At 43.2% G+C, this 9,092-nt stretch overlaps 1 non-coding gene across 1 annotated transcript; it reads right to left on the bottom strand.

Annotated features, from left to right (window-relative positions):
* Positions 1–7,150: 7,150 nt before the first annotated feature.
* TRNAS-UGA (transfer RNA serine (anticodon UGA)) lies at positions 7,151–7,230 on the bottom strand. The gene has a single exon. It is a non-coding gene; the product is annotated as a tRNA-Ser (tRNA).
* Between the last annotated feature and the right edge of the window lie 1,862 nt (positions 7,231–9,092).

Here is a 9,092-nt window from a genome sequence, read left to right as displayed (position 1 = left end):
TACTTTCCAATAAGGGAGCAGGTACAGTTACCTCGTCAAGTTCTACTTTCCTCCCACTCACATCTTTCGAGAGAAACTCCTTCTCCAGAAAGTTTCCGAACTTAGCAACAAAAGTCTTGCCTTCGGATCTGTGATAGAAGGTGTATCCAATAGTCTCCTTTGGATATCCTATGAAGACACATTTCTCCGATTTGGGTTCGAGCTTATCAGGTTGAACCTTTTTCACATAAGCATCGCAGTCCCAAACTTTCAGAAACGACAACTTTGGTTTCTTGCCAAACCATAGTTCATAAGGCTTCGTCTCAACGGATTTTGATGGTGCCCTATTTAACGTGAATGCGTCCGTCTCTAAAGCATAACCCCAAAACGATAGCGATAAATCAGTAAGAGACATCATAGATGGCACCATATCTACTAAAATACGATTACGATGTTCGGACACACCATTACGTTGTGGTGTTCCGGGTGGCGTGAGTTGCGAAACTATTCCGCATTGTTTCAAATGTACACCAAACTCGTAACTCAAATATTCTCCTCCACGATCAGATCGTAGAAACTTTATTTTCTTGTTACGATGATTTTCAACTTCACTCTGAAATTCTTTGAACTTTTCAAATGTTTCAGACTTATGTTTCAGTAAGTAGATATACCCATATCTGCTTAAGTCATCTTGTGAAGGTGAGAAAATAATGATATCCGCCATGAGCCTCAATATTCATCGGACCACATACATTTGTATGTATGATTTTCAACAAATCTGTTGCTCTCTCCATAGTACCGGAGAACGGTGTTTTAGTCATCTTGCCCATGAGGCACGGTTCGCAAGTACCAAGTGATTCATAATCAAGTGGTTCCAAAAGTCCATCAGTATGGACTTTCTTCATGCGCTTTACACCGTATGACCTAAACGGCAGTGCCACAAATAAGTTGCACCATCATTATCAACTCTGTGTCTTTTGGCTTCAACATTATGAATATATGTGTCACTACTATCGAGATTCAATAAGAATAGACCACTCTTCAAGGGTGCATGACCATAAAAGATATTACTCATATAAATAGAACAACCATTATTCTCTGATTTAAATGAATAACCGTCTCGCATCAAACAAGATCCAGATATAATGTTCATGCTTAACGCTGTCACCAAATAACAATTATTTAGGTCTAATATTAATTCCGAAGGTAGATGTAGAGGTAGCGTGCCGACTGCGATCACATCGACTTTGGAACCATTTCCCACGCGCATCGTCACCTCGTCCTTAGCCAATCTTCGCTTAATCCGTAGTCCCTGTTTTGAGTTGCAAATATTAGCAACAGAACCAGTATCAAATACCCAGGTGCTACTGCGAGCATTAGTAAGGTACACATCAATAACATGTATATCACATATACCTTTGTTCACCTTGCCATCCTTCTTATCCGCCAAATACTTGGGGCGGTTCCGCTTCCAGTGACCAGTCTGCTTGCAGTAGAAGCACTCAGTTTCAGGCTTAGGTCCAGACTTGGGTTTCTTCTCTTGAGCAGCAACTTGCTTGCTGTTCTTCTTGAAATTCCCCTTCTTCTTCCCTTTACCCTTTTTCTTGAAACTAGTGGTCTTGTTGACCATCAACACTTGATGCTCCTTCTTGATTTCTACTTTCGCAGCTTTCAGCATTGCGAAGAGCTCGGGAATAGTCTTATTCATCCCTTGCATATTATAGTTCATCACGAAGCTCTTGTAGCTTGGTGGTAGTGATTGGAGAATTCTGTCAATGACGCAATCATCTGGAAGATTAACTCCCATTTGAATCAAGTGATTATTATACCCAGACATTTTGAGTATATGCTCACTGACAGAACTGTTCTCCTCTATCTTGCAGCTATAGAACTTATTGGAGACTTCATATCTCTCAATCCGGGCATTTGCTTGAAATATTAACTTCAACTCCTGGAACATCTCATATACCCCATGACGTTCAAAACGTCGTTGAAGTCCCGGTTCTAAGCCGTAAAGCATGGCACATTGAACTATCGAGTAGTCATCAGCTTTGCTCTGCCAGACGTTCATAACATCTGGTGTTATTCCAGCAGCAGGCCTGGCACCCAGCGGTGCTTCCAGGATGTAATTCTTCTGTGCAGCAATGAGGATAATCCTCAAGTTACGGACCCAGTCCGTGTAATTGCTACCATCATCTTTCAACTTTTCTTTCTCAAGGAACGCATTAAAATTCAACGGAACAACAGCACGGGCCATCTACCTACAATCAAACATACATAAGCAAGATACTATCAGGTACTAAGTTCATGATAAATTTAGGTTCAATTAATCATATTACTTAAGAACTCCCACTTAGATAGACATCCCTCTAATCCTCTAAGTGATGTCCGATCATCACGTGAGATGGAGTAGTTTCATTGGTGAACATCACTATGTTGATCATATCTACTATATGATTCATGCTCGACCTTTCGGTCTCCGTGTTCCGAGGCCATATCTGTATATGCTTGGCTCGTCAAGTATAACCTGAGTATTCCGCGTGTGCAACTATTTTGCACTCGTTGTATTTGAACGTAGAGCCTATCACACCCGATCATCACGTGGTGTCTCAGCACGAAGAACTTTCGCAGCGGTGCATACTCAGGGAGAACACTTCTTGATAATTTAGTGAGAGATCATCTTATAATGCTACCGTCAATCAAAGCAAGATAAGATGCATAAAAGATAAACATCACATGCAATCAATATAAGTGATATGATATGGCCATCATCATCTTGTGCTTGTGATCTCCATCTCCGAAGCACCGTCGTGATCACCATCGTCACCGGCGCGATACCTTGATCTCCATCGTAGCATCATTGTCGTCTCGCCAATCTTATGCTTCCACGACTATCGCTACCCCTTAGTTATAAAGTAAAGCATTACAGCGTGATTGCATTGCATACAATAAAGCGACAACCATATGGCTCCTGCCAGTTGCCGATAACTCGGTTACAAAACATGATCATCTCATACAATAAAATTTAGCATCATGTCTTGACCATATCACATCACAACATGCTCTGCAAAAACAAGTTAGACGTCCTCTACTTTGTTGTTTGCAATTTTACGTGGCTGCTATGGGCTTAAGCAAGAACCAATCTTACCTACGCATTAAAACCACAACGATAGTTTGTCAAGTTGGTGCTATTTTAACCTTCGCAAGGACCGGGCGTAGCCACACTCGGTTCAACTAAAGTTGGAGAAACTGTCATCCGCAAGCCACCTATGTGCAAAGCACGTCGGGAGAACCGGTCTCGCGTAAGCGTACGCGTAATGTCGGTCCGGGCCGCTTCGTCCAACAATACCGCCGAACCAAAGTATGACATGCTGGTAAGCAGTATGACTTATATCGCCCACAGTTCACTTGTGTTCTACTCGTGCATATAACATCAACACATAAAACCTAGGCTCTGATGCCACTGTTGGGGAACGTAGTAATTTTAAAAAATTTCCTACGCACACGCAAGATCATGGTGATGCAAAGCAACGAGGGGGAGAGTGTGATCTACGTACCCTTGTAGATCGACAACGGAAGCGTTAGGTTGATGTAGTCATACGTCTTCACGGCCCGGCCGATCAAGCACCGAAACTACGGCACCTCCGAGTTCTAGCACACGTTCAGCTCGATGACGATCCCCGGACTTCGATCCAGCAAAGCGTCAGGGAAGAGTTCCGTCAGCACGACGGCGTGGTGACGATCTTGATGTACTAATGTCGCAGGGCTTCGCCTAAGCACTGCTATAAAATTATCGAGGACTATGGTGGAAGGGGGCACCGCACACGGCTAAGAATATGATCACGTGGATCAACTTGTGTCTCTAGGGGGTGCCCCTTCCTCTGTATATAAAGGCTCAAAGGGGGGGTGCGGCCGGCCAAGAGAGGCGCGCCAGGAGGAGTCCTACTCCCTCTGGGAGTAGGACTCCCCCCCCCCCTTCCTAGTTGGAATAGGATTCGTGGAGGGGGGGAAAAGAGGAAGGGGGGCCGGCCCCCTCTCCTTGTCCTATTCGGACCAAGGGAGGGGAGGGGCGCGCGGCCCATCTCTGGCTACCTCTCCTCTCTTCCACTAAGGCCCACTAAGGCCCACTAAGGCCCATATATCTCCCGGGGGGTTCCGGTAACCTTCCCGGTACTCCGGTAAAATCCCGATTTCATCCGGAACACCTCCTGGTATCCAAATATAGGCTTTGAATATATCATTCTTTATGTCTCGACCATTTCGAGACTCCTCGTCATGTCCGTGATCACATCCGGGACTCCGAACAACCTTCGGTACATCAAAACGCATAAACTCATAATATAACTGTCATCGAAACCTTAAGCGTGCGAACCCTACGGGTTCGAGAACAATGTAGACATGACCGAGACATGTCTCCGGTCAATAACCAATAGCGGGACCTGGATGCCCATATTGGTTCCTACATATTCTACGAAGATCTTTTATCGGTCAGACCGCATAACAACATACGTTGTTCCCTTTGTCATCGGTATGTTACTTGCCCGAGATTCGATCGTCGGTATCCAATACCTAGTTCAACCTCGTTACCGGCAAGTCTCTTTACTCGTTCTGTAATACATCATCTCGCAACTAACTCATTAGTTGCAATGCTTGCAAGGCTTAAGTGATGTGCATTACCGAGAGGGCCCAGAGATACCTCTCCGACGATCGGAGTGACAAATCCTAATCTCGAAATACGTCAACCCAACATGTACCTTTGGAGACACCTGTAGAGCACCTTTATAATCACCCAGTTACGTTGTGACGTTTGGTAGCACACAAAGTGTTCCTCCAGCACACGGGAGTTACATAATCTCATAGTCATAGGAACATGTATAAGTCATGAAGAAAGCAATAGCAACATACTAAATGATCGGGTGCTAAGCTAATGGAATGGGTCATGTCAATCAGATCATTCAACTAATAATGTGATCCCATTTAATCAAATGACATCTCTTTGTCCATGGTTAGGAAACATAACCATCTTTGATTAACGAGCTAGTCAAGTAGAGGCATACTAGTGATACTCTGTTTGTCTATGTATTCACACATGTATTATGTTTCCGGTTAATACAATTCTAGCATGAATAATAAATTTTTATCATGATATAAGGAAATAAATAATAACTTTATTATTGCCTCTAGGGCATATTTCCTTCATTGACGCCATAGTCGCCAGCGGGAAGAGAGAAGAGAGTGCCGGTGGGGAGGGGGAGAGAGAGGGGCAGAAGGCATCGGTGAGCAGAGAGCCTGCGGGGACGGGTTTTATAGGCACAGGTCAGGCGGCAGGTTGGTGGACGGGCGACGCCGGAGTGATGCCAGCATTAATGGCGGCCTCGGGAGACGGCGGGCGGTCAAGGGAACAGTTGCCTTACCGATGCCACGTGGGCCATGCAACATGTTTTGACCACAGCTTGACCAACGCCAGCTATCGTATGTACGTACACGTCGGGCGTACCAGGTACGTCGTGCACCCGGTGCGACCCACGTTGCATGCGGACCGCCTTTTTTGTGACAGGACAATCATGCCCTGATTTATGAAAGGGTACAGGACGATATCAGTTGTTCTGTATTTAGGGGGATCGTACTGAAGAAGTGATTTTGTTATCAATTCAGGTTTAGTGCATCTGTTTAAAGAGTATATGGGATCTTGCTTTTCCGGTAGGATAAACTGCCTGAAAAGAACTCTGAACCTTAGCATGGCAAGTGCCAATAAAGCTGGTGCGTGAATGTCTTCGACACAAAATTTTCCATGCCGTGAGTTTTGGTGTATGTCTGACACTAAGTAGAATCCATCTTCTCGTAGTCAATCAGCTAAGTTTTGGCGTTCAGAGACACTTCTCTATGGGTTCTTTGCTGCAAACCAGAGCCGGGCATTCTGAAGATGAGAACGCTATCCTGCCCTTCGTCAGCAAGGACGGTGATGTTGGTTCGGAATTGTAATGCTTACTTAGGCGCCCGAAAAATCACAATTGTATATGGGTCACCTCACCTGTGTTGGCGATGACTGCGAGATGAACACAGACTTCCAAAGCTACACGCACGGGTTGCTTCTTTGTATTCTTCGTCTTCTTTTTCAGGCTTCCAAGTTGTACGAATTAACAGGACTTTTGTCAATGTTTCTTCAAAAAAAATAGAATTTTTTGAATTTTTTTATAAAAAATTGAAATTTTACTGTTCACCGAGCTCAAATAAGCTGGGGAGCAGAAAGGCACTTTCAGAAGTACTTCTCTGTATCTGTTAGTAGTGTTTTCTTCGGAGCTCAGGCGGGCATGAGCTGCTGCACCTTGATCACTCTTGCCGCTCAGAAAAGGCCAGCCGACATATTGTGAAAATTTCGTTCCTTTATCACATCACAAACCGTGAATAATCCTGTACACAAAATAGGGAATGTATTGTCCTGGTCTTGTCAGAGACCCATCGTCGCAATTCTTGTCCACGGCTCATGTTTGTTTCGGGAGTTCTCGGTCGACACCATGGACCGTCGATATCCGACGGTGAGATATGCGTGGGATTCCGTATCTGTCTAAGCTGTAAGAATAAATACTTACTCCCTTCATTCCACAATGTAGTGCTTTCTCTATCCTCGTGCTTCAATTTTGACCGTAAATTTAACTATCAAGACCGATTGCGGCGGGAACAAAAGTTATATCAGTGAATTCGTATTTGAAAGGAGTTTTCGATTATACAATTTTTTCTCCCGCCGCAATCGGTCTCGTTGGTTAAATTTATGGTCAAAGTTAAACCTCGAGAAGCGCGGGCACACTATATTTTGGAATAGAGGAAGTACTCTCCCCGTTCATCACAAATACAAGTCGTTCTAGCTTTTGCGTGAATCGATGTATATAGACACGGTTTAGTGTGTTTGTTTCACTTATTTTAGTACGTATGTAGTCGATATTGAAATATGCAAAACATCTTATATTTGTGGACGGATGGGAGTACATGTTTATGCATGTATTGCGCGAACGAAACACCGTAGGATGGTGAACTCTTTGTTCTCATTTGCACCAACAGCTTGAAGAGCGTAGTGTTCTGATTTCTGAATGAAGGTGGCTCTGATTTCTCAGTTTGTGCAGCCAGTAAGCCCTGACAAAAAAATAGGAAGAGAACAAAAGACAAAAAAGGAAAACGTCGACAGCAGGGATCGAACCTGCGGGCGAAGCCCAACAGATTTCAAGTCTGTCTCCTTAACCACTCGGACATATCGACCTTGGTTGTGTCAATTTCCTTCAGCCCTTATAATAACGGTAATTTTCAGTGACCAGATTCACCCCAACTTTTAGCTCGTCATGGAGGCAGCACGTGTCGTTCATCTAGAATCATCGCTTCTGTTTATTTATCAAAAAAAATATATTATCAGGGGCTGAGATTTTTCGGTTCAGAATAGCGCGGCACGTGCATTGGCGATGGAGATGTGTTGGTGGTAGCGTTATTGTTGTGGACCTGTCTGTCGAGTGTCCACCGTTGCCGTGCATCAACCACTCGTCCGTGCCCCGTTGTCCCACTCCGACATGGATGGGTTCCACGCAACAGAATAAGATCCTAGTCACCCTCAAAAAAAGAGAAAAGAATAAGATCCTAGTCCTTGATGGATCGCGGCCTGGCTGTATTCCACCTGATGAAACAATAACGGCAGTAATATTACAAAATCAATTTTCACGGTCAAATTTAGGCAGCATTTTTCATCTCATTTCACTTACATCGATCACCATATATGAGAGGATAATAATACTGACACTGACATGGAAGGGGGGAATTATAGACATTTTTTTAAAAATTGTTTGAATTGCTTACCACGGCCTGGCTGTACTTTGCGGACCAGATTATTTATTTTGCTGAACTTTATCTGTCAGTGACCAGATTTGTATGGTTCGATTTTCAAGCCTTCACAAATGGAGTACGTGTCATTCGTCTAGAATCATCAGCCAAGCGCTGAGATTTAGTTTTCAAATATTGTAGAGCGTGCATTAGTGAGTGATCGACCATATTTTAGCACGTGAATTTCAACTTTGCCGATTTTGCTTATATTACAATGTTTTTACTTTCTCCACGGTAACCAAATGATGTGCACGGTTTCCATGTATCAACTAATTTTGGGCTCCTAGCATACTGAATTTCAGAGCAATTTAGAACTTTGCTCGATCACTTACTTTCCTTAGCACGCACTAAGGATAAATTCAGAACATAAACATGAGAAGTGTTTTTTTATAGGCCATTTCTATTTTTTCAGATTTATATGCTTCGCTTTTGCTCCGTTTGCGAGCTGTAAGACTTTTTGAGGATACTTTCTGGATTTTTAATAAAAGGGCTGCATGCATCATCATGATGCAAAGGCCGGGGGTTTTACCTCCATTTCCAAAAAAAAAAATCAGTCAAGGTACGTATGTTAATGCGCACATGAACTTCAAAATTTGGAGAAACCTGTCATCAACTCTTGTAACTGAGAAAGAAGGATTGGAACACTAATTGTGATAGTAGGTAAAGGTTGAAGTTCGAACCATGAGTGGTACAACCAACCAATTTTTTGTGACATATACTGTATGAATCACATTAATATGGAGAACAAAGCTACAAAGATACTTCACAACAATACAATCCATGCTGGAAAGGGCAACCTCATTCAAACAGAAATGTCAGGTGCATTGCATACCTGGATGTCAATGAATGCTCGTCGACAACTATAAGACTCGGAAAAGGAAAGAAGTGCATGTTCTTTTCACAAAGCTGCATTGCTAAATGTAACTGAATGCACGTCGACAACTATAAGACTCGGAAAAGGAAAGAAGTGAGCGTTCTTTTCACAAAGCTGCATTGCTAAACATAAATGAATGTTCACTGATAACTGTATAAAACTAGGAAAAGGGAAAAGAAGTGCCCATTCTTTTCCCAAAGCTGCACTGTGAAATGCGACCGAATGAGTGCTTCGTTGTCTCATTGAGGACTATAGAGTCTAAAAGCAACAGCAGTGCTCATTCTTTTCACAAAGCTTCCAAGATACAAAAATGACTATCGGTTCATCTTCACAAGAAAAGAAAAACCTTTAAATCTGAAGATTTCATTTGGCTCTAGGT

Source organism: Triticum aestivum, chromosome 1A, assembly GCF_018294505.1.
Source record: "Triticum aestivum cultivar Chinese Spring chromosome 1A, IWGSC CS RefSeq v2.1, whole genome shotgun sequence".
Classification (NCBI taxonomy): domain Eukaryota; kingdom Viridiplantae; phylum Streptophyta; class Magnoliopsida; order Poales; family Poaceae; genus Triticum; species Triticum aestivum.
Note: the sequence above shows the minus strand (reverse complement) of the source record. Positions and strands in the feature narration are given on the sequence as shown.